The sequence below is a fragment of the Schistocerca nitens genome, chromosome 6 (assembly GCF_023898315.1).
Source record: "Schistocerca nitens isolate TAMUIC-IGC-003100 chromosome 6, iqSchNite1.1, whole genome shotgun sequence".
Taxonomy (NCBI): Eukaryota; Metazoa; Arthropoda; class Insecta; order Orthoptera; family Acrididae; genus Schistocerca; species Schistocerca nitens.
The window spans coordinates 115202523-115228099 of record NC_064619.1 but is presented as its reverse complement, the minus strand read 5'-3'; the positions used below and the strand labels follow the sequence as shown (position 1 = coordinate 115228099).

Here is a 25577-nt window from a genome sequence, read left to right as displayed (position 1 = left end):
TACAGTGTGCATGCACGTTATCCATGTGAAGAGGCGCAAGCAGATGCTACCATTCTGCGAGATTCCTGCAGAAGGTATACGAATTGCGTTGATATACAGAGCACAAGGGAGCCAAAGTCAAGGCCTCCGTGGCGCAATCGGCTAGCGCGTTCGGCTGTTAACCGAAAGGTTGGTGGTTCGAGCCCACCCGGGGGCGAAATCGTTTTAACCGGCACCGAGGTGAGGACATACGTCAACTTTGTTAGAGATACACAGCTAGCGTGACAATTTGGCTGTGTTTGAGTGATGCCACACAGCCTTATACACATTCAGCCAAGTGACACTGTAGGTAAAAACATGGCCCTACACAGACGTTCTACTGTTTTCCTATTTATTCGCCATGTGTGACTGCAGTAGAGCGACGCCCACTACAAAAGACGTATTCTTTACATTCAATTTCAGCGTATACGTCGCGACTGCCATATGACAGGGCCTGTCTCTCGATGTCGATTTGTATTTGGTGTCTCTTAAGTGTCGGTCTGCAGTGGGCCGCTGTTGGCCGAGAGACGTGCAGTCGCCTTACATGAAGCCCCATGGGCAACGCCAGTGCCACTGTGGACAACAGCATACTGTAGCCAGAGAGAGGAGCCGAAAGGTGCATTTCGCAGTCGAGCCACGCTATCCCACAAGCTGTGCACTAGGTCAGGATTGTGCAGACCGCAAACTTCTGGTGGCCCGACGCTCGTCGTCGATCGTAAGGGCGAAACAGTCAAGAGATTTGGAAAACGGCAATGTGGACACCCCCAGCAGCAGCTGTGTGCCAAATCCGATATCTGGTCGAGGGCTGCAAGATTCAGTATGATGAAGTGACAATTCGGGGATAGCTCGCAAACGCTAAGCTGCCGCCTTCTTAGCTCAGTGGTGCCGCCCGCATCTCGTGGTCGTGCGGTAGCGTTCTCGCTTCCCACGCCCGGTTTCCCGGGTTCGATTCCCGGCGGGGTCAGGGATTTTCTCTGCCTCGTGATGGCTGGGTGTTGTGTGCTGTCCTTAGGTTAGTTAGGTTTAAGTAGTTCTGAGTTCTAGGGGACTTATGACCACAGCAGTTGAGTCCCATAGTGCTCAGAGCCATTTGAACCATAGTTCTAAGTTCTAGGGGACTGATGACCTAAGATATTAAGTCCCATAGTACTCAGAGCCATTTGAACCATTAAAACGTCAGCCGGCAGCGGCCGTAGCGGTCGGACGCAGGTTGTTTACGCTCTCGCCTGTGGCGGTCGCGTGCTGTTTGGTAAGTGTGCGCTTCGTTGCGTTGTTGTAGTGTGGAGTGATGAATTGCAAACGATTATAATGGATCAACTTATACGGAAAGACACATTGAAGCTGAGTTTTGACCCGAACTATGCCCGACCGAAGTCCTTTGAAGTGGAGTTATTTATTAGAGACGTTATGAAAATCACTATTGCTGATATGGTTGGCATTCACCTTTCTATCGTCAGCAGTACGGTCTACCTAAAATTGTTCAGACCCGAGAAATGCGAGCAGGTCATTCAGTCTTGTGGAGGAGTTTTAAAGTTCAATCATTCTGACGGCAATGTTGGTGAAGTCAGAGTTTCGCTTGCCGGTCTTGGTGTGAGAACTGTTCGAATCTTTGAATTGCCATTCGAAATATCCGCTGATCAAATTAATGCCAAATTGAGGGAATATGGAACGGTCATCAGCAATACGGCAGAAAAGTGGTCGAATATGCACATTTTCCCCGTGTTAAACGGTGTCCGGCAGGTGAAGATTGATATGTTGAAGCACATTCCGTCCTACATCACTGTATGTGGCTACAGAGCCATAGTGATTTATGATGGGCAGCCGAGAACCTGTGCGGGATGTGGTTCCACCGAACATATCCGTGCTCAATGTGTCCAACGGCGCGTGGCACAAATACCGGCCGGTGAGCGTGGGCAGCAGGGCCCGACGTCTACGTTGCCTATAACATACGTCGCCGCCGCCCGGGCTAACGTTACCTCGGAACCTAGTTTCGATGTTTCGCTAGAGAGTTTGCGCGAAGTGCAGGAAGGCGTCACGCCGATGGATACGAACGACGTACCAACTGTTCCTTCTTCACACCCCTCGAAGGGGGACAATACTCACTCGGAGCAGGGGCACCGACCGGACACCGAAAGTATTCATGCGGGCGTCTCGGTTCGAGAAGAAAAGTCCGACGTAGACCGGGTGGAGTCGAACGAGCTGGCTGGCCACCAGCCCCCGCGGTCTCCCAAATCACAGAAGAAACGCCGGCTAGCACATCAAGGGGCAGAAGCAAAGGCGCCAATATTGCGTGAAAAAGCGAACCACGTACGACAGAAAATGACTGAAGTGACTGAACCACCGTCGTCGGCAACCAGCAAAACGACAAAAAAATCCCGGACGGACGAATCGGACACTGATCACGGACGCTTCCCCTCAGGAGACCCTGCGATAACAGGTACAATGGATCAGAACCCTGTGCCTGACGTATCCAAGCTATCTGCTTGCGGTAAGCAAGCGGACAAGTTCGAGTGTGATTGGTCGGATGACGTGGAAGAGGGCGGTCGGGAAGAAGATTTCGTACAGGATCGGCGACGTATAGATAGTCCGTTATCAGAAGCTCCAGCTGATGTGTCCAACCAGCAGCAAACGGCTACCGCCGGCGTCGGCGCAGTGGCTGATGACGTAGACTTCTTTTAGATGATGTTAGCCATTAACATCCATAGTCGGCTTATTGTCACCTAGATCTCTGTTCTCATGCCGTCCCTGCAAGCTTACCGAATTGCGACATTGAACATCAATAAGATCAGTAGCCCACTAAACTTAAAAAATCTTCAAGATTTTCTCTATGCCGCTGATATTGATCTCATCATGCTGCAGGAAGTGACAAATATTAACCTTGACCGTATCGCAGGCTACAATGCCGTCGTTAATCCTGGACATGGCACTGATCCAGGGACCGCGATCATGGCTAAGGAAGGGATAGTGATGTCACATATCGAGCGCCTGGCGTCTGGCAGAGGTATAGCGACTACTATCAATACTACTAGATTTATCAATCTCTACGCCCCTTCCGGATCTGGGAGACGACGACAGAGAGCAGAGTTTTTTAAAGATGACATTGTGCCACTTTTTACACCACCTTCAGACCAACTTATATTCGCTGGTGACTTTAACTGTGTGCTCAGTCCCAAAGACCAGACGCCGAACTTCAATTCGTCCGCCGAGCTTCGCACTCTCATCGAAGAGTTGAATTTAATAGACACGTGGGAGCTTCGACACGGTGACAGGCCAGGATTCACATTCGTTACTGGCCACTCAGCTAGCCGCATCGATAGAATTTACGCATTATCAAGTATGAGGGAACATGTTTTGCAGGCAGAGCTATGGCCGACTGTCTTTACAGATCATGTGGCATATATATGTACCGTCAATTTAGCCAAACAAGGGACGTACAGGGCAAGGGGACCCTGGAAACTAAATGTAGCGCGGTTACCAGAACCCGGGTGTCACTCAGTCTTCCGCAATACGTGGGCAGAATGCGAACGAAAGTTTCCCGCGTACGATTCTGCCATTACGTGGTGGGTCAAATGTGCGAAACCCGCCTTAACAAAAGCGATGAAGAGTTATTCCCGAGATCGATGTGCCTGGCAGAAGCAAACCCTGGAATTTTACTTTCAGTGTTTAAGAGATTTATATCGAGAAGATGCAACAGTAATAGCAAATCGTATGCATATTAAAAGAATACAGGCTACGATTCTAACCCTCAAACGGAAGCAATTGGAAGGCTGTAAAGTCAGGACACGTCTGCAAAACGCTGTACAGGACGAAACGACATCAATGTATCATGTTATTCGCGAACAGAAAAGGGGGCGCAGAAAGATATTGACAGAACTGCACACTGCAGATGGTCGACTCTTAAACCAACAGCGCGACATACGAGACGAGATTTATAAACATTTCACAGCACAGTTAACGGAACACCCAGTGGATATGGCGGCGCAGCAAGCCCTTCTGGCACGCCGTTTTGCGACATTGAGCACGGCAGAAGCAGACGGCCTCGCTGCAGTCATCACTGAAGATGAAGTAGAGGACGCCATTCGAGGGAGCCCACAGAATAAATCGCCTGGCCCCGACGGATTACCGGCTGAGTTTTATCGAACCTTTTGTCACCATTTAGTTCCAAAGTTGACCTTGGTCTGTAATGATATCTTCAATGCTGGAAGTGATGTCCTAAGGGACTTCTGTGAGGGCATAGTGGTTTTGGTACCCAAAACCCCAGCGGGAAAGACAGTCGACAATCTCCGACCGCTTACATTACTTAATACCGATTATAAGATATTCGCGCGGGTCATGATGCAGCGATTCCGTACGGTACTTAGTACTGTCACGGGGGCCTACCAGACGAGCGTTGGGAACACTAGAAACATACAGCAGACGTTAACTGCATATCGAGATATCATAGCTACAGCCGCCGCTTGCGAAATGCGATGCGCTCTAGTCTCGTTAGATTTTGAGAAAGCATTCGATAAAATCAGTCACTCATATCTTCTGTGCGTGATGGAAGCAATGAATTTTCCACGGAAAGTTGTTGACACTGTTACACTGCTGCTGCGAAACGGTACGTCCAAGATCTGTCTCAACGGACAACTCAGTAAACCTATTAACATCACTCGGTCGGTGCGACAAGGTTGCCCGATGTCAATGGCTTTGTTTGCAGTTGCTCTTGAACCCTTACTGTTCTCCCTGGCGCAAGACCTTCCGGGAATCCGCATACATGGCCAGAAGATCGTATGCCAGGCATTTGCGGATGACGTCAGTTTCGTGGTGACGAAAGATGAAGATTTGGAACGCGCGTTTCAGCTGATATCCACTTATGCAGCCGCATCAGGGGCGAAAGTCAACTGTCAAAAGTCTGGCATTATGGAACTTGGTAGGGGACTCGAACTTGGCAATAGCCAATCACTAAAAAGAATGACAACATTTAAATGTCTCGGCATTGAATACGCGCGCACCATCCGCTGCACGTCTGCTCTTAATTATCGAAAATTATTGGCACAAATTCGGGCCAGCATACGGCAACATCATTTGCGAAATCTCAACGCCATACAAAGAGTGCTTTTAGTTAATGCATACATTGTTTCTAAAGTGAATTATGTCGCGCAAATCCTGCCAATACCAAAGGTCATAGCACAACGAATGCTCGCAGCGCTCGGACACTTTGTCACTAGGGGACACATTTTCAAAGTCCCATTTGCAACCTTGACGCTCCCCTTGGGAAAGGGCGGCCTAAATCTGACTGATGTTTACCACAAAGCGAAAGCATTATATATCAGAAACATGTATAAACAATGGCAACGTTCACCAAATTCCTTAACGGCCCACCTTCTCAATGAAATTGCACCTGCCAGCATGATGCCTCCGGTAAACGTAAGTCACATCCCGACTGCATTTTGCCACTTTAGTACTTTTTTCCTCGAATACAGCTCTATTCAAAGCAACATACCTGCGAATGATCTTTACAGGGTCAAAGCATTTTACAGCTGCCTGACGGACAGTAAGCCGCGCAACAGAATAGAAGTGAAGTATAGAGACTGCAACTGGGCCAAGATCTGGGAAAACATTCATGACGCACACTTACCATCGCAGGTGCGGTCTACATGGTACATGGCGGTCAATAGGATCATACCGACAAATTCAAAACTACACATGATCCACTTGGCAGACACTCCGAACTGCGTTCACTGTACTCTACTAGATACCATCGAACATCGCTTTCTATGCGACAATGTGAAGGACATCTGGCTTCTCTTTGCACGGAAGCTCTCAAGTATGCTGCGTACTGCACCTAGGATGATTACTCCAGCTGGACTCCTCACTCCCGATGCCGTTCCATACCCCCCGGCAAAACGACGAGCAGTCAATTGGCTTCAAGGTCAGACGGTGTATTATATATTATCGGTGCCAGAAAAAAATAAAGAAGACTATTGGCTTTACCTAATCACTCAACACCAGCAACTTCAACGAATTGACAAATATAGAGAAAAGTATGCTTTCTTTCTCCTCCGAACGTTGACGTAGAGAGATATTCCTCCAGGGCGCCGTCGCAGTCCGAAAATTCTGATGGATGGCCCCTTCACGAATATGATAGTCGCAATTAGGATTCGGATTGCGGCGATCGAACGGCCACGACCATGCAACGGACCACCCCGACAGTGGTGACGCTTTGGGGGATGATACCTCTTCTGTCGAGAGCAATGCGAGACTGTTCTACAAGATCCCCGTCGAAAATTGTAGATCTACTATTCAAATTATAAATTATTCTTTTCTTGTTTATTTAATTAGTTAGATTCGTTTATTGAAAAGAAGATGTGTTTACGTTATGTTTGACCTTCTCCTGTGAGAGGAAGAGTTGTTCCTTCTTGCTGTGGAAGACTCCAGCATCACAAGTTTATTTTCACACATTCAGTCTCCCTCGGAAAGTGATGAGTTTTCTAACATTCCTGCAGAAGATTTCATTTGCTTTATTTTCCACATCACATATAGTGGCTTAACCAAATAACCGCACGGATACTGAAGAGAATCCATTTGTTACATGATTAAATTTTTAATTCAACGGAGATTTTTGCCAATGGCGGAGAAGCCGAGCCGATGAAGGCACTTTTGGCGAGCGTGAGGACGGGCTAGAAGGGGTGGATGGAGGCCAAAAAAAAAAAAAAAAATAAAATAAAAAAAAAAAAAAAGTGGTAGAGCACTGGTCTCGTAAACCAGGGGTCGTGAGTTCGAACCTCACAGAAGGCATTCATTTTTTTAACCTTCCTGCAAGGAGCGGAGCTATCTCGAGCAGCATCTAACACATGGCAGTACACTGAATGAAAGGGATGTTCTACAACCTATGACAAGTATTCTACTGGCCTCAGAGGTTTTCTGAATGCATAGGCACAACAGTGGTTTGTATGCATTTTGCAGTATAATGTCATGCTTGGCGATGTCATTCGTTTACGAGCCTCGCTACAGTGTGCATGCACGTTATCCATGTGAAGAGGCGCAAGCAGATGCTACCATTCTGCGAGATTCCTGCAGAAGGTATACGAATTGCGTTGATATACAGAGCACAAGGGAGCCGAAGTCAAGGCCTCCGTGGCGCAATCGGCTAGCGCGTTCGGCTGTTAACCGAAAGGTTGGTGGTTCGAGCCCACCCGGGGGCGAAATCGTTTTAACCGGCACCGAGGTGAGGACATACGTCAACTTTGTTAGAGATACACAGCTAGCGTGACAATTTGGCTGTGTTTGAGTGATGCCACACAGCCTTATACACATTCAGCCAAGTGACACTGTAGGTAAAAACATGGCCCTACACAGACGTTCTACTGTTTTCCTATTTATTCGCCATGTGTGACTGCAGTAGAGCGACGCCCACTACAAAAGACGTATTCTTTACATTCAATTTCAGCGTATACGTCGCGACTGCCATATGACAGGGCCTGTCTCTCGATGTCGATTTGTATTTGGTGTCTCTTAAGTGTCGGTCTGCAGTGGGCCGCTGTTGGCCGAGAGACGTGCAGTCGCCTTACATGAAGCCCCATGGGCAACGCCAGTGCCACTGTGGACAACAGCATACTGTAGCCAGAGAGAGGAGCCGAAAGGTGCATTTCGCAGTCGAGCCACGCTATCCCACAAGCTGTGCACTAGGTCAGGATTGTGCAGACCGCAAACTTCTGGTGGCCCGACGCTCGTCGTCGATCGTAAGGGCGAAACAGTCAAGAGATTTGGAAAACGGCAATGTGGACACCCCCAGCAGCAGCTGTGTGCCAAATCCGATATCTGGTCGAGGGCTGCAAGATTCAGTATGATGAAGTGACAATTCGGGGATAGCTCGCAAACGCTAAGCTGCCGCCTTCTTAGCTCAGTGGATACAGTCGGCCTTCAGCGGCCGTGGCGAGCGGACGCCCGGCGTGTTTACGTCCTCGCTGCTGCTGGCTGTGTGCTGTTTACTGGTGAGTAGACGCTGTTCTAGCGGTCACAATAACGTGTTATTGTGTGACAATGTTTAGAACCGGACCATGAACGACATAACGCGCAGAGACACGTTGAAATTTGTCTTCGATCACACCTATGCACGACCGAAATCTTTTGAGATAGAATTATGGATTGAGGAAAGTCTGAAACGATCCTTTGACGATATCATCGGCGTACACCTGTCGATCGTTAGTAGCGTTGTCTACATCAAGTTTAAAACCGCTGCTATTTGCGAACAGATTTTGCAGTCATGTAGTGGTAAGCTTAAATTTAAGCACCGTGATGGGAACGTCGGAGAGGTTAAGGTTTTGCATGCAGGATTTGGTCTTCGAACTCTTCGAATTTTTGAGTTACCATTTGAAGTACCTGCGGCTGACATCGACGCGGTGCTAAAAAATTATGGTAAAGTTGTTAGCAATGTTGCCGAAAAATGGGCGACGTTTAAGGTTCCTGTCCTGAACGGTGTTCGGCAGGTTAAAATGGAACTGCAGAGGCACATACCATCTTACGTTACTATTTGTGGATACAGGGCGATCGTAATATATGACGGTCAACCGCGTACCTGCTCAGGGTGCGGTGCCACGGATCACGTTCGTGCTCAATGTATCCAACGAAGGGTGACGCAGTTGCCACCAGGAGACACTGTGCCAGCTAATACGATGACTTCCCTACCGCTGACATATGTGGCGGCAGCCCGCACGAACATGGCCAACGTGGAACATTCAGTTGTGGACACAATTTCCAACGCCTTGGACGCCGACCGAGTGACGCCAATGGAAACTTCCACCACAGAGGACATCACTGATGTAACCCCTGAGGTTCCACCGGAAACTAACGAGCCAGTGGGTACGAATTTGGCCAACCTTTCCTGTGATGTACAATCCCAAGGAAACGTCAACGATTCGGACACTGGCAATAAACAGATGCCTGTCTCAGCGCCAACGGCAGGATTCACTGGTGGGCAAGATAGCGTTTCCTCTCCAGAGGCTGACGAAAATGGAAGGCGAGGCAATTCACCGAAGACACATAAGAAAAGGAGGATTGCCCACAAGAATGTCGAGCAAACTGCACCAAGTTTGCGTGAGAAAGGTCTGCAGATTGCCCGCGACCTTACCGATGCCCTACATGGACACCCTGATGAGAAGCAACAGAGTGGCACCAGCGATGTGGCAGACACCACGAAGCCCCAGTCAGAGGTCGAAGATCACGCTCTCGCTGCACGGGAAAAGACTACACGACGGGTCGTCAGGGATAGCTCCACACACCTCCGTCTGGCTGAGATAGCCTCACACACCAAGAGGGACTCAGTTCATGTTGGCGACTGGGCAGATGACGTAGAAGGCATGTCAGTGGACACTGAAACGAATAAGGTCGGCTCGGCGAAAGGTGCTTCCTCAGCTGTGAGGGAGGAAGAACTCAAAAGTACAGGACCTGCTTCAACAACTCCGACGGGGGACGCTGATTACTTTTCTGATACTTATTAATGGTTCCCACCGACGTCGCCCTTCCATGCTTGGATTGAGACTTCGCCCCACTGGCTGGAAATGCCTCCTCCGTTTCAGGACTACAAGTTAGCCACGTTAAATATCAATAAAATTACCTCGACTCAGAAGCTGTACAGTCTTCGCGACTACCTTTACAGCTGTGACGCGGATATTGTGATGCTGCAGGAGGTGGACGACAACCTTTACCTTGACATTCCTGGCTACGAAGTGGTAAAAAACACCACTCCGGATAGCTCCTCCGGTACGGCTTTCCTAATCAAAGAGGGTGTGACCATCTCTGACGTCGAACTATTGGAGAACGGGAGAGGCATTTCGTGTCTAATTCACGGTATACGATTTATAAACATCTACGCCCCTTCTGGTAATCAAAATAGAGTGCGCAGAGCCCAGTTCTTTGCTACTGACCTGTTATATCTGTTACGACGGAATCCAGAAGACGTGGTACTTGGGGGTGACTTCAACTGCGTTTTAAAGCCTAAAGATCAAAGGCCGAATTTTAATGGTTGTCCTACTCTCGCAGAAACAGTGCGTCAGCTCGAACTGGAGGACACATGGGAAATACTACATGGGGACCAAAGCTGCTTTACATATTACACCGCACAAACTGCCAGCCGCATCGATAGGATCTATGTGGGGAAAACTCTGAGAGGGCAAATATCGGCAACGGAAACGTGGCCAATATATTTCTCAGACCACTTGGCCTACCACTGTACCATTCGTATGACCCGACAGAAAACGTTCCGTGGCAAAACAGGATGGAAATTAAATGTAGACATCCTCCGAGAGCAAGGGCTACGAGAACAGTTGCAGGAGGTCTGGGAATCGAGTCTACACAGACAGGCTACTTTTCCGTCTGTCACGATGTGGTGGTGCCACTATACGAAGCCTCGACTTATTAGGTGCTTGAAGGCCTATAGCTACGCCAGGAGCCGCTTGCAAACGGAGACCTTTGAATTTTACTTTAGATGCCTACGTGATTTATACTCCGAAACGTCTGTCACGCACGAAACCATCGTACAAATTAAAAGGATTAAGGCAAAGTTGTTACTGCTGAAACGGAAACAAATGGAAGGTCCCAAAATCCGCTCTAGAGACACCAACAGTACTTCCGATGAACATCCATCCTCGTTCCACCTCGGCAGAGAGAAACGACGAGCAAGACAAAAACTGATCAGTAAATTGAAAACGGAAGATGGCGGCTTCTTGACGACTCAGCTGGAAATAAAGGATTATATCACTGACTATTACCGGAGACTCTATATGGCAGACCCGACAGACGATGAGATCATCTCCGCCATGCAAGATCTTCTGACAGCGAAACTAGCCGAGGCTGACAGAGAGTCACTGATGAGTGAAGTCACTGCGGATGAAATTAAGATGGCCTTGAGAAAGGCTCAGCCTAATAAATCCCCTGGCGCGGATGGACTTCCCATTGAATTTTATAAGGAATACTGGCATCTACTGGAAAATTGTTTTGTGCATATATGTAACGAAATTAGAGCGGGTCTGCCACTACCAGAAGACTTCAATGGCAGTCTACTAGTACTTGTTCCGAAACAACACTCACACGACGACATCAATCATTTTCGACCAATCTCCCTCCTGAATTCCGACTATAAGATTGTGGCCCGCGTGTTTGCCCATAGAATTAAAAACGTCCTAGGGACGATAATCCATCACAGCCAGTCAGCAGCAGTACCTGGACGTAATATCTTCAAAAGTCTTGCGGATTACAGGGAGATCATCTCGTTCAGTGCAATTACACGGCCGACTGCAGCAATTCTTGCTTTAGACCAATGTAAGGCTTTTGACCGGGTTTCGCACCGTTATCTGTTCCAAATTATGAAACATCTTGGATTCGGTGACGACTTCATTACAGTGCTTCGCAATATATACACCGCTGCCACTTCTAAGGTCATTGTTAATGGTCAGTTCACCCGACCGATTCCTATTGAAAGATCAGTAAGACAAGGATGCCCCATGTCTATGCCTCTCTACGTCATAGCAATTGAGCCACTTCTCCGGATGCTCCATTGCAAACTTCAGGGCTTAACCGTCTACTCATACAACATAAAATGTATTGCCTATGCGGACGACGTGAGTGCTGTCATACGGTCGGAACGGGAGCTACGGGAGGTCGCTGACAGTATCACTGAATACGAACGAGCGTCAGGCTCCAAATTAAATTATACGAAGACCAGATTATTGCCGATTGGGGGAGGCTTTCCGACAGATGGTACTTGTCCCTACAGGTTGTGCGAGACTGTCAAACTGCTAGGTATAAAAATGAGCAGTTGCCCTATAAGAACAACGGCAGTCAATTGGAAAGAACTCTTGGCCATCACGAAAGCCTGCCTTCAACAAAATAAAGGCCGAGAACAGAATCTGCTTCAACGAGTTCAATTCATCAATACCAAGATTCTTTCCAAAATCTGGTATGTTGGGCAGGTTCTCCCGGTGGTAGACACTATTGCCAGGGGCATCATGTCGGCAGTCGGATGGTATGTTTGGAGGGGTGAGATATTCAAGGTGGGGATCAACGTCGTCACTCTCCCTCCGGAGGAAGGGGGCCTGGGTCTAATAGATGTCCCAACGAAATGCAAGGCTCTCCTCGTACGTAATACACTGCAGCTGTGCCACAAATACCCCGACAGCGCACTTCGTATGGCCATAAGGACATATCAACCATACAACATGCTAATACCAATAAACCTGGGGGAAGTGCACTATAAGGCGAATCATATCAGGATGTTTCTCTTAGAAGCCAGCTACCTGAAGTCGAAATCGAGTGCTCCATTAAGTGATCTAACATCTGCTCAACTATATCGTCTGATGAACGAAACTGGAAGAGCCAACCGCATGGTGACGAAGTACCCCTCTACGGATTGGACTCGAATCTGGACAAACATCAATAACAGTGTTCTAGGCACTGACGTCCGATCCACTTGGTATAAAATTGTCAATCAGACAATACCAACTAGAGAGCGACTCCATAAAATACACCTGTCGGTTTCCGACAAGTGTCGAGAATGTAATGTCATCGACACCTTACAACACCGTTGTGCCTGTGGTGAGAACGGCCATATATTGAACTGGTGTCGTAGGACCATGGCATTGATCTGCAGGACTACACCGCAGAACATCTCTATAACATCGATTCTCCAACCGGATGGAACTTACTATCCGGTAACCAAAAAGAACACGTGGACATGGTTGGCAGCGCACACACTGCACTACATCATTAATGCCCAGGAAGACCGGACATATATGGGCTACAGAGTATACCTAGCCACACAGGCTAAGTTACTGATGAGGGACCCAAAATATAAGCGAAAGTTTGCCAATTATATCGCGGCATTACAACTAGTGACGATATGACACACATACTATGGAGGGACTTATAAGAGGATGCTAGACGAACAGATGGATCAACGAACAGGTGATCAGTTTTTACAACCCAAGTGCACTATTATTGTACTTGTACTTTTTTTTTCTTGCTTACATTAGGACTTCGTTTTTGTACTATCCTCGATAGTCGAGTGAAAGTTTTCAGTTTGTGGCTCACGTTGTGAATGTCACTTTTTCCGAAGGAACATTTCCTACCATCACACTCCAGCACACCACAGGACGGTTTGCGGACTTCAGCGACGTATGCCCTCACATCTGCGAGAAGACAACCCAAGGGAAAAAGAAAGGATCACTTCACGACCGAGGCCAAGCTTTAATGCTTGGGGTACAAAAGTGAAGGCATATTGATTTCGAGAAGACGAGTTTTGAGGATTGCGTGTCAGCTGAGTCAGTACCACCTTGTTGGAGGACAAGCAGGGGAATGTTAACAAGGAAAATACTCTTCTTTTCTATACAGAAGAAGTCTTTTTATTTCGTCATGAATAAAAACATTACGCAGAAATAAAAAAAAAAAAAGTGGTAGAGCACTGGTCTCGTAAACCAGGGGTCGTGAGTTCGAACCTCACAGAAGGCATTCATTTTTTTAACCTTCCTGCAAGGAGCGGAGCTATCTCGAGCAGCATCTAACACATGGCAGTACACTGAATGAAAGGGATGTTCTACAACCTATGACAAGTATTCTACTGGCCTCAGAGGTTTTCTGAATGCATAGGCACAACAGTGGTTTGTATGCATTTTGCAGTATAATGTCATGCTTGGCGATGTCATTCGTTTACGAGCCTCGCTACAGTGTGCATGCACGTTATCCATGTGAAGAGGCGCAAGCAGATGCTACCATTCTGCGAGATTCCTGCAGAAGGTATACGAATTTCGTTGATATACAGAGCACAAGGGAGCCAAAGTCAAGGCCTCCGTGGCGCAATCGGCTAGCGCGTTCGGCTGTTAACCGAAAGGTTGGTCGTTCGAGCCCACCCGGGGGCGAAATCGTTTTAACCGGCACCGAGGTGAGGACATACGTCAACTTTGTTAGAGATACACAGCTAGCGTGACAATTTGGCTGTGTTTGAGTGGTGCCACACAGCCTTATACACATTCAGCCAAGTGACACTGTAGGTAAAAACATGGCCCTACACAGACGTTCTACTGTTTTCCTATTTATTCGCCATGTGTGACTGCAGTAGAGCGACGCCCACTACAAAAGACGTATTCTTTACATTCAATTTCAGCGTATACGTCGCGACTGCCATATGACAGGGCCTGTCTCTCGATGTCGATTTGTATTTGGTGTCTCTTAAGTGTCGGTCTGCAGTGGGCCGCTGTTGGCCGAGAGACGTGCAGTCGCCTTACATGAAGCCCCATGGGCAACGCCAGTGCCACTGTGGACAACAGCATACTGTAGCCAGAGAGAGGAGCCGAAAGGTGCATTTCGCAGTCGAGCCACGCTATCCCACAAGCTGTGCACTAGGTCAGGATTGTGCAGACCGCAAACTTCTGGTGGCCCGACGCTCGTCGTCGATCGTAAGGGCGAAACAGTCAAGAGATTTGGAAAACGGCAATGTGGACACCCCCAGCAGCAGCTGTGTGCCAAATCCGATATCTGGTCGAGGGCTGCAAGATTCAGTATGATGAAGTGACAATTCGGGGATAGCTCGCAAACGCTAAGCTGCCGCCTTCTTAGCTCAGTGGTAGAGCACTGGTCTCGTAAACCAGGGGTCGTGAGTTCGAACCTCACAGAAGGCATTCATTTTTTTAACCTTCCTGCAAGGAGCGGAGCTATCTCGAGCAGCATCTAACACATGGCAGTACACTGAATGAAAGGGATGTTCTACAACCTATGACAAGTATTCTACTGGCCTCAGAGGTTTTCTGAATGCATAGGCACAACAGTGGTTTGTATGCATTTTGCAGTATAATGTCATGCTTGGCGATGTCATTCGTTTACGAGCCTCGCTACAGTGTGCATGCACGTTATCCATGTGAAGAGGCGCAAGCAGATGCTACCATTCTGCGAGATTCCTGCAGAAGGTATACGAATTGCGTTGATATACAGAGCACAAGGGAGCCAAAGTCAAGGCCTCCGTGGCGCAATCGGCTAGCGCGTTCGGCTGTTAACCGAAAGGTTGGTGGTTCGAGCCCACCCGGGGGCGAAATCGTTTTAACCGGCACCGAGGTGAGGACATACGTCAACTTTGTTAGAGATACACAGCTAGCGTGACAATTTGGCTGTGTTTGAGTGGTGCCACACAGCCTTATACACATTCAGCCAAGTGACACTGTAGGTAAAAACATGGCCCTACACAGACGTTCTACTGTTTTCCTATTTATTCGCCATGTGTGACTGCAGTAGAGCGACGCCCACTACAAAAGACGTATTCTTTACATTCAATTTCAGCGTATACGTCGCGACTGCCATATGACAGGGCCTGTCTCTCGATGTCGATTTGTATTTGGTGTCTCTTAAGTGTCGGTCTGCAGTGGGCCGCTGTTGGCCGAGAGACGTGCAGTCGCCTTACATGAAGCCCCATGGGCAACGCCAGTGCCACTGTGGACAACAGCATACTGTAGCCAGAGAGAGGAGCCGAAAGGTGCATTTCGCAGTCGAGCCACGCTATCCCACAAGCTGTGCACTAGGTCAGGATTGTGCAGACCGCAAACTTCTGGTGGCCCGACGCTCGTCGTCGATCGTAAGGGCGAAACAGTCAAGAGATTTGGAAAACGGCAATGTGGACACCCCCAGCAGCAGCTGTGTGCCAAATCCGATATCTGGTCGAGGGCTGCAAGATTCAGTATGATGAAGTGACAATTCGGGGATAGCTCGCAAACGCTAAGCTGCCGCCTTCTTAGCTCAGTGGTAGAGCACTGGTCTCGTAAACCAGGGGTCGTGAGTTCGAACCTCACAGAAGGCATTCATTTTTTTAACCTTCCTGCAAGGAGCGGAGCTATCTCGAGCAGCATCTAACACATGGCAGTACACTGAATGAAAGGGATGTTCTACAACCTATGACAAGTATTCTACTGGCCTCAGAGGTTTTCTGAATGCATAGGCACAACAGTGGTTTGTATGCATTTTGCAGTATAATGTCATGCTTGGCGATGTCATTCGTTTACGAGCCTCGCTACAGTGTGCATGCACGTTATCCATGTGAAGAGGCGCAAGCAGATGCTACCATTCTGCGAGATTCCTGCAGAAGGTATACGAATTGCGTTGATATACAGAGCACAAGGGAGCCAAAGTCAAGGCCTCCGTGGCGCAATCGGCTAGCGCGTTCGGCTGTTAACCGAAAGGTTGGTCGTTCGAGCCCACCCGGGGGCGAAATCGTTTTAACCGGCACCGAGGTGAGGACATACGTCAACTTTGTTAGAGATACACAGCTAGCGTGACAATTTGGCTGTGTTTGAGTGATGCCACACAGCCTTATACACATTCAGCCAAGTGACACTGTAGGTAAAAACATGGCCCTACACAGACGTTCTACTGTTTTCCTATTTATTCGCCATGTGTGACTGCAGTAGAGCGACGCCCACTACAAAAGACGTATTCTTTACATTCAATTTCAGCGTATACGTCGCGACTGCCATATGACAGGGCCTGTCTCTCGATGTCGATTTGTATTTGGTGTCTCTTAAGTGTCGGTCTGCAGTGGGCCGCTGTTGGCCGAGAGACGTGCAGTCGCCTTACATGAAGCCCCATGGGCAACGCCAGTGCCACTGTGGACAACAGCATACTGTAGCCAGAGAGAGGAGCCGAAAGGTGCATTTCGCAGTCGAGCCACGCTATCCCACAAGCTGTGCACTAGGTCAGGATTGTGCAGACCGCAAACTTCTGGTGGCCCGACGCTCGTCGTCGATCGTAAGGGCGAAACAGTCAAGAGATTTGGAAAACGGCAATGTGGACACCCCCAGCAGCAGCTGTGTGCCAAATCCGATATCTGGTCGAGGGCTGCAAGATTCAGTATGATGAAGTGACAATTCGGGGATAGCTCGCAAACGCTAAGCTGCCGCCTTCTTAGCTCAGTGGTAGTTCGCCGGCGGACGGCGTGGAGGTAGGACGTAGTGTGGTGTGCGCTGCGCCGTCTGTGCTTCCGCGTGGTAAGTCTTGCGCTTGCTGCGGCTTAAAACTCTGTTTATAGCACGCTTCGAGAGGTAATGAGTAGCATGCAGTGATGGCTCAACCATGTCGAAAAGATACGTTGAAACTTACTTTTGATCCTCGATATGCCAGACCCAAGTCGTTTGAAGTAGAAAATTGGTTAGAAGAAGATGTGAAGCTCTCCTTTAATGATGTAATTGGGATCCACCTGTCGATTGTAGCTTGTGTCGTGTTTGTTAAAATGCGTAGTTCCGAGTTGTGCGAGAAAATAGTTGAGTCTTCCGGAGGTGTCATGAAATTTAAGCACTCCGATGGAAACGTTGGTGAAGTCACCGTTGCACATGCTGGTTTTGGCATTCGCACAATTCGAATCTTCGAGTTACCCTTTGAGATTACAACAGACCAAATTAATGCTGTAATTTCACCCTTCGGGAAAGTGCTCAGCAACTTTGCTGAGAAATGGTCAAGCGCGCATAAATTCCCAGTACTAAATGGCGTACGGCAGCTTCGTGTAGAGTTACAAAAGCACATCCCGTCGTACATCAATGTCTGCGGCTATAGAGGGATTGTAATTTATGACGACCAACCGCGAACCTGTGCCGCCTGTAACAAGCCTGGGCACGTTCGCGCAGAATGTATACAGCGGCGCGTTGCACAGCTGCCGGCCGGCGAGGCCGCCAGGCCACCGGCGATGACAACACTGCCTGGAACCTACGCCGCCGTGGCACGCGAACGGCCGACTGTCTCCTCAGCCCCTGAATCGTGTCCAAATACAAATTCTCCAAACACTGAAATTCCGATGGACGTCAGTGCCGTCATAGCTGACGACCCACAAGAGTCCCGCCAATCTACGGAAACAGTTGAAGTTCCACCGACACAGGCACCTGCGATTGTAAAGGCAGCTGATCCGCCGGAAGCTGAAGACCGACACACCTTGCAGGAAAGCGACACTAACTTGGATACTGAAGAAAGTCCGTCGAGAGGCACTTCTCCGAAGAAAAATAAGAAACGCCGGCTGGCGCGCAAAGGTGCAGAGGAGACAGCTCCCACACTCCGACAAAAAGCGAAGGAAATAGGTAGTACCTTAAACCAACAGATCTGTAGCAACGCGAAAGCGACACCAGTTTCTGTGGAGCGTTCCCCTTCTGCGCTGGAAAAACGAGACGTCCAAGGAAAGCCAACAAAGAAAGCATCCAACCACCCTCAAGAAACGAGTCACTCTCATGAAGCTTCACTCGTACCACCCACGACGACAACCTCAACCAGCTGGGCAGACGAAAGCGACCATAACAATGCCGACGCTGAAATGACAGAAGTTTCAGAAACTAAGACAGACTGTAAGCTAGCCCCACAGGTGGCTGATTTCTTCAACGACGACGTCTCCGCGAACGAACATTCTGAAGAACAAGGACACACCGCTGAAACTTTTGCTACCGGTGAATATTATTAAGATGCGTTTTAAACCTGACGTTTGCGAGACAAAACAGAAGAATGTCTTTTAAAGTTAGATCAAGTAGAACGAAGAATGTCTGACATACAAGCATACAAAATCGCGACAGTAAACCTTAATAAGATTCATAGCTCCTTTAAACTACAGAACTTAAAAGATTTTATATATGCTTCTGACAGTGACATTATACTTTTACAAGAAGTGACAGACATTGAGCTTGGTAACGTACCTGGCTTCAACGCCATTACAAACCCAGGGCATGGAGCGGAAATGGGCACGGCTCTGCTCACAAAGGAGGGCATAGTAGTCCAAGATGTAGTAAAACTACCAAACAGTAAAGGCATAGCGGCCACAATCAACAAAATACGACTCATTAACGTGTATGCCCCTTCAGGATCCAGTAACAGGCACCGCAGAACGGAGTTCTTTAAAGAAGAAATTGTCCCACTATTTGGAACTCGATATGAACACCTTATCCTAGGAGGGGATTTTAATTGTGTTTTGCATGCCAAAGACCAAACTCCCAATTTCAACAAGTGTACTGAACTGGAACGTATAGTTAATGACTTAAGACTAATAGACTCATGGGAACATATGCACGGTGCAGCCCCTGGCTTCACCCACGCCACAAGTCACTCGGCGAGCCGTCTCGATAGGATATATGTCACGCACAATTTGAAACACCTCATTTTGCAGTCCGAAGTATGGCCTACCGTTTTTTCCGATCATGCTGCATACATATGCACAATCAATCTGATAAAACAAGGGACATTCAGAGGTAGAGGCACATGGAAGCTCAATGTCTCACATCTGGAAGACCATGCTTGTCAGGAGGCATTTCACAAGGTATGGAGAGAGTGTGAAAGCAAATTTAGCTCGTACAACTCTGGCACTGACTGGTGGCTGAAACATGCCAAACCTAAAATACGGAGGTTTTTCATAAACTACTCCAAAGACAAAAACTTTTGGTACAAATCAACTATAGAATTTTACTTTCAGTGTCTAAGGGATTTGTACAAGTGCGATGCAACAGTTGTGAACAACTACGAAAGAATTAACAACATTAAAGCAAAAATTTTAGCACTACGGCGCAAACAACTGGAAGGCTACCAAATAAGGTCGCGTGCCCAGAACATAGCCCAGCACGAGGTTACTTCCATTTATCATGTCATTCGTGAAAGCAAAAGGGCGTCTCGCAAGATATTATCTGAAATAACAACTGATGATGGAAGGAAGCTGACGACGCAAAGAGAGATTAAAGAGGCGATCGTACAGCATTTTGAATCCTTAATGTCTAGTCAGCCGGTTGACGAACAGCTTCAAGACGAGTTAATGGTTAACCTCCAGGGCAAAGTATGCCACGCGGAAGCACAAACTCTTATCTCGGAAGTGACTGAAGAAGACGTCGAAGAAGCTATATATGGAAGCACGAAAAATAAGTCTCCAGGGGCAGATGGAATTCCAGCAGAATTTTATCGCAGATTCAGTGGCCTCGTAAAAGGCAAGTTTACTCTCATCTGCAACGAACTGCTAAACCCTGAGAATGACATCCCGAAAGAATTTCGTGAGGGACTCGTAGTGCTAGTGCCAAAAACTACCAATACGAAATCTGTAAGCGCTCTGAGGCCAATTACGCTTTTAAACAGCGATTACAAAATCTTTGGCCGCATCCTCGCTCGCAGGCTGAAAAGCACAATGACCAGCGTCACTGGCCCTTATCAAACAAGTGTGGGCAAAGACAGAAGAATTCTCCAGACCCTCTGTGATTACAGGGACCTAATCTCAACGGCCGACGTCTGCAAAATAAAATGTGCCCTCATCTCACTCGACTTTGACAAAGCCTTCGACAGAGTTAACCATAGTTTTCTCCTTCGCACCATGGGCGCAATGGGCTTCCCACCTAGATTCATTGCCGTAGTAAGCAATACATTAAGAAACAACTCAGCCAGATTTGTCATCAATGGGCACATCAGCCGCCCGATTGACGTCACCAGCTCCATTAGGCAAGGGTGTCCAATGTCAATGGCACTCTTCGCCATCGCCATCGAGCCCCTGCTTGCCTCCCTTATGAAACATCTACAAGGACTACAAATACATGGAGAAAAGATCGTGTGCAAGGCATACGCTGATGATGTTGGCTTCCTAGTCGTGAATGGCGCTGAAGTACAGAGCGCACTACGAATAGTAACCAAATATGAACAGGCATCTGGTGCAAAACTTAATAGAACAAAGTCGGGGATTTTCAACATCGGCCGTGGAATTGGGACGCAAACGCAGGATCTGTTACGCGAGCTTGTAACCATGAAATGTCTCGGCATAGATTTTAAAAGAAATATCAAACACACTATTGCTGTGAATTATCGAAAATTACTTAACAGCATACGCGCCTCTGTACAAGCACATAGTATTAGGAAACTCGATGAACTTCAAAAAGTAACAGTGGCAAATGTATACATCACATCCAAAGTTAATTATGTAGCACAAGTTCTGCCACCACCTGCGACTTTGTTGAAAAGCATCGCATCCGCACTAGGACACTTTGTGAGCCGCGGACGTATTTTCAAAGTCAAATATGACATTCTGATGCTCCCTACGAAATGTGGTGGGTTAAATCTTACCGATGTCAGCAAAAAAGCGCAAGCCTTATACCTTGCTACCACATACAAACAGTGGAAAGAGCCAAGTGGTACCCTTGCTGCACATTTGTTAAACGAAATAGCTCCTGCTGACGTCAGTGCACCTATAAATGTCCAACACATACCCAACGGGCTATACCACTTGAAATACTTTTTCGTAGAATACAGTTATATACAGGCAAGGATTCCTGGAAAAGACATAATGAAAGTAAAAGAACTTTATACTAACTTGATGAAAGACAAACCCAGAAACGACGTAGAACAAAAGTATCCTTGTTATAACTGGGAAACAATATGGGAAAATATTCACTGCCGGAACTTGCCAACGTATGTCAAATCGACCTGGTACTTTGCTGTAAACAGAAAAATTACGACGAACTCTAAACTTCACTCTATCCGATTGGCCGAGTCACCGCTGTGTCCATTATGTAGAATACCAGATACCGAAGAGCATAGATTGCTGTGTGACAGGGTAAAAGAAATATGGCTCTACATAAGACAAAAGATAGCGAGCGTCAGCAGAACTACGCCCAATGTCGTTACGACTGCTGAATTTTTAAACCCTGACGGTCTACCTTACCCTAAAACCAAACGAAATGCAATTAACTGGTTGAAAGGCCAAACGATGCATTACGTCCTAACAAAAGAATCAAGCAATAGGGAGGACTTCTGGGTATACCTTACAACTGAGCACCACAAGTTGATGTGTACTAAAAAATACAAAGACAATTACGCAAACTTTTTAACTAAAACAATCCTATAACCAATGGTAATGCGTAATTTACATTGCGCATCCAAGCATTTCGTATATTAGACGAATGATTTTTGGTTAAAGTTTGTACTTCACGTAGCAGGAGGAGGATTTCCAACAGAAAGTAGTTAGAGGAGATCATTAGTATAGACCAATTAAGCCTCTGTGTATCTATTACTTTGGTTTCGGTGAAACGCAGTGATGAAACTGGTATACACCATTTATTTAGTTTCTGTCTTTCTTTCCTTTTCTTTTCACAAGAAGATACATTTATGTTAATCAAGTGTAAACTCAAGCAGAAGAAGCCTATTTTACTTCATTACCTTCTGAAAAAGGACATTATACTTATCAGGAATAATGAGTTTGCTTCTTTCCGTTTTTCCACGCACGGAGAACAAAATTTACAGATGCAGTTACATTTCCAAAACAATTATGAGACTGCCTTCTCAATGGAATTTACTTTTATTTTTATTCAAGCCATGTTGCAAACAAAGGCAACAGAAGGGGCATACTTCGTTCGTCGTTCAGGAGAAGCGCGTTTCCACATCATCAACTTACACATTCATTCTTAAAGGCGGAGAAGCCAGGCCGAGAAGGCAACACTTGGAGAGCGTAAAGGATGGGTTGAAGGGGAGGAAGGAGACCCAAAAAAAAAAAAAAAAAGTGGTAGAGCACTGGTCTCGTAAACCAGGGGTCGTGAGTTCGAACCTCACAGAAGGCATTCATTTTTTTAACCTTCCTGCAAGGAGCGGAGCTATCTCGAGCAGCATCTAACACATGGCAGTACACTGAATGAAAGGGATGTTCTACAACCTATGACAAGTATTCTACTGGCCTCAGAGGTTTTCTGAATGCATAGGCACAACAGTGGTTTGTATGCATTTTGCAGTATAATGTCATGCTTGGCGATGTCATTCGTTTACGAGCCTCGCTACAGTGTGCATGCACGTTATCCATGTGAAGAGGCGCAAGCAGATGCTACCATTCTGCGAGATTCCTGCAGAAGGTATACGAATTGCGTTGATATACAGAGCACAAGGGAGCCAAAGTCAAGGCCTCCGTGGCGCAATCGGCTAGCGCGTTCGGCTGTTAACCGAAAGGTTGGTGGTTCGAGCCCACCCGGGGGCGAAATCGTTTTAACCGGCACCGAGGTGAGGACATACGTCAACTTTGTTAGAGATACACAGCTAGCGTGACAATTTGGCTGTGTTTGAGTGATGCCACACAGCCTTATACACATTCAGCCAAGTGACACTGTAGGTAAAAACATGGCCCTACACAGACGTTCTACTGTTTTCCTATTTATTCGCCATGTGTGACTGCAGTAGAGCGACGCCCACTACAAAAGACGTATTCTTTACATTCAATTTCAGCGTATACGTCGCGACTGCCATATGACAGGGCCTGTCTCTCGATGTCGATTTGTATTTGGTGTCTCTTAAGTGTCGGTCTGCAGTGGGCCGCTGTTGGCCGAAAGACGTGCAGTCGCCTTACATGAAGCCCCATGGGCAACGCCAGTGCCACTGTGGACAACAGCATACTGTAGCCAGAGAGAGGAGCCGAAAGGTGCATTTCGCAGTCGAGCCACGCTATCCCACAAGCTGTGCACTAGGTCAGGATTGTGCAGACCGCAAACTTCTGGTGGCCCGACGCTCGTCGTCGATCGTAAGGGCGAAACAGTCAAGAGATTTGGAAAACGGCAATGTGGACACCCCCAGCAGCAGCTGTGTGCCAAATCCGATATCTGGTCGAGGGCTGCAAGATTCAGTATGATGAAGTGACAATTCGGGGATAGCTCGCAAACGCTAAGCTGCCGCCTTCTTAGCTCAGTGGTAGAGCACTGGTCTCGTAAACCAGGGGTCGTGAGTTCGAACCTCACAGAAGGCATTCATTTTTTTAACCTTCCTGCAAGGAGCGGAGCTATCTCGAGCAGCATCTAACACATGGCAGTACACTGAATGAAAGGGATGTTCTACAACCTATGACAAGTATTCTACTGGCCTCAGAGGTTTTCTGAATGCATAGGCACAACAGTGGTTTGTATGCATTTTGCAGTATAATGTCATGCTTGGCGATGTCATTCGTTTACGAGCCTCGCTACAGTGTGCATGCACGTTATCCATGTGAAGAGGCGCAAGCAGATGCTACCATTCTGCGAGATTCCTGCAGAAGGTATACGAATTGCGTTGATATAGAGAGCACAAGGGAGCCAAAGTCAAGGCCTCCGTGGCGCAATCGGCTAGCGCGTTCGGCTGTTAACCGAAAGGTTGGTGGTTCGAGCCCACCCGGGGGCGAAATCGTTTTAACCGGCACCGAGGTGAGGACATACGTCAACTTTGTTAGAGATACACAGCTAGCGTGACAATTTGGCTGTGTTTGAGTGATGCCACACAGCCTTATACACATTCAGCCAAGTGACACTGTAGGTAAAAACATGGCCCTACACAGACGTTCTACTGTTTTCCTATTTATTCGCCATGTGTGACTGCAGTAGAGCGACGCCCACTACAAAAGACGTATTCTTTACATTCAATTTCAGCGTATACGTCGCGACTGCCATATGACAGGGCCTGTCTCTCGATGTCGATTTGTATTTGGTGTCTCTTAAGTGTCGGTCTGCAGTGGGCCGCTGTTGGCCGAGAGACGTGCAGTCGCCTTACATGAAGCCCCATGGGCAACGCCAGTGCCACTGTGGACAACAGCATACTGTAGCCAGAGAGAGGAGCCGAAAGGTGCATTTCGCAGTCGAGCCACGCTATCCCACAAGCTGTGCACTAGGTCAGGATTGTGCAGACCGCAAACTTCTGGTGGCCCGACGCTCGTCGTCGATCGTAAGGGCGAAACAGTCAAGAGATTTGGAAAACGGCAATGTGGACACCCCCAGCAGCAGCTGTGTGCCAAATCCGATATCTGGTCGAGGGCTGCAAGATTCAGTATGATGAAGTGACAATTCGGGGATAGCTCGCAAACGCTAAGCTGCCGCCTTCTTAGCTCAGTGGTAGAGCACTGGTCTCGTAAACCAGGGGTCGTGAGTTCGAACCTCACAGAAGGCATTCATTTTTTTAACCTTCCTGCAAGGAGCGGAGCTATCTCGAGCAGCATCTAACACATGGCAGTACACTGAATGAAAGGGATGTTCTACAACCTATGACAAGTATTCTACTGGCCTCAGAGGTTTTCTGAATGCATAGGCACAACAGTGGTTTGTATGCATTTTGCAGTATAATGTCATGCTTGGCGATGTCATTCGTTTACGAGCCTCGCTACAGTGTGCATGCACGTTATCCATGTGAAGAGGCGCAAGCAGATGCTACCATTCTGCGAGATTCCTGCAGAAGGTATACGAATTGCGTTGATATAGAGAGCACAAGGGAGCCAAAGTCAAGGCCTCCGTGGCGCAATCGGCTAGCGCGTTCGGCTGTTAACCGAAAGGTTGGTGGTTCGAGCCCACCCGGGGGCGAAATCGTTTTAACCGGCACCGAGGTGAGGACATACGTCAACTTTGTTAGAGATACACAGCTAGCGTGACAATTTGGCTGTGTTTGAGTGATGCCACACAGCCTTATACACATTCAGCCAAGTGACACTGTAGGTAAAAACATGGCCCTACACAGACGTTCTACTGTTTTCCTATTTATTCGCCATGTGTGACTGCAGTAGAGCGACGCCCACTACAAAAGACGTATTCTTTACATTCAATTTCAGCGTATACGTCGCGACT

At 47.7% G+C, this 25577-nt stretch overlaps 12 non-coding genes across 12 annotated transcripts; all 12 read left to right on the top strand.

Annotated features, from left to right (window-relative positions):
* Positions 1 to 122: 122 nt before the first annotated feature.
* Positions 123 to 196, top strand: Trnan-guu (transfer RNA asparagine (anticodon GUU)). Its single transcript has one exon. It is a non-coding gene; the product is annotated as a tRNA-Asn (tRNA).
* A 6935-nt stretch (positions 197 to 7131) lies between these two features.
* On the top strand, positions 7132 to 7205 carry Trnan-guu (transfer RNA asparagine (anticodon GUU)). Its single transcript has one exon. It is a non-coding gene; the product is annotated as a tRNA-Asn (tRNA).
* Positions 7206 to 13836: 6631 nt separating this feature from the next.
* Positions 13837 to 13910, top strand: Trnan-guu (transfer RNA asparagine (anticodon GUU)). Its single transcript has one exon. It is a non-coding gene; the product is annotated as a tRNA-Asn (tRNA).
* A 687-nt stretch (positions 13911 to 14597) lies between these two features.
* Positions 14598 to 14669, top strand: Trnat-cgu (transfer RNA threonine (anticodon CGU)). The gene has a single exon. It is a non-coding gene; the product is annotated as a tRNA-Thr (tRNA).
* Positions 14670 to 15002: 333 nt separating this feature from the next.
* Positions 15003 to 15076, top strand: Trnan-guu (transfer RNA asparagine (anticodon GUU)). Its single transcript has one exon. It is a non-coding gene; the product is annotated as a tRNA-Asn (tRNA).
* A 687-nt stretch (positions 15077 to 15763) lies between these two features.
* On the top strand, positions 15764 to 15835 carry Trnat-cgu (transfer RNA threonine (anticodon CGU)). Its single transcript has one exon. It is a non-coding gene; the product is annotated as a tRNA-Thr (tRNA).
* A 333-nt stretch (positions 15836 to 16168) lies between these two features.
* Positions 16169 to 16242, top strand: Trnan-guu (transfer RNA asparagine (anticodon GUU)). Its single transcript has one exon. It is a non-coding gene; the product is annotated as a tRNA-Asn (tRNA).
* Positions 16243 to 22910: 6668 nt separating this feature from the next.
* Trnan-guu (transfer RNA asparagine (anticodon GUU)) lies at positions 22911 to 22984 on the top strand. Its single transcript has one exon. It is a non-coding gene; the product is annotated as a tRNA-Asn (tRNA).
* Positions 22985 to 23671: 687 nt separating this feature from the next.
* Trnat-cgu (transfer RNA threonine (anticodon CGU)) lies at positions 23672 to 23743 on the top strand. Its single transcript has one exon. It is a non-coding gene; the product is annotated as a tRNA-Thr (tRNA).
* A 333-nt stretch (positions 23744 to 24076) lies between these two features.
* Trnan-guu (transfer RNA asparagine (anticodon GUU)) lies at positions 24077 to 24150 on the top strand. The gene has a single exon. It is a non-coding gene; the product is annotated as a tRNA-Asn (tRNA).
* Positions 24151 to 24837: 687 nt separating this feature from the next.
* On the top strand, positions 24838 to 24909 carry Trnat-cgu (transfer RNA threonine (anticodon CGU)). Its single transcript has one exon. It is a non-coding gene; the product is annotated as a tRNA-Thr (tRNA).
* Positions 24910 to 25242: 333 nt separating this feature from the next.
* Trnan-guu (transfer RNA asparagine (anticodon GUU)) lies at positions 25243 to 25316 on the top strand. The gene has a single exon. It is a non-coding gene; the product is annotated as a tRNA-Asn (tRNA).
* The last annotated feature ends 261 nt before the right edge of the window (positions 25317 to 25577 follow it).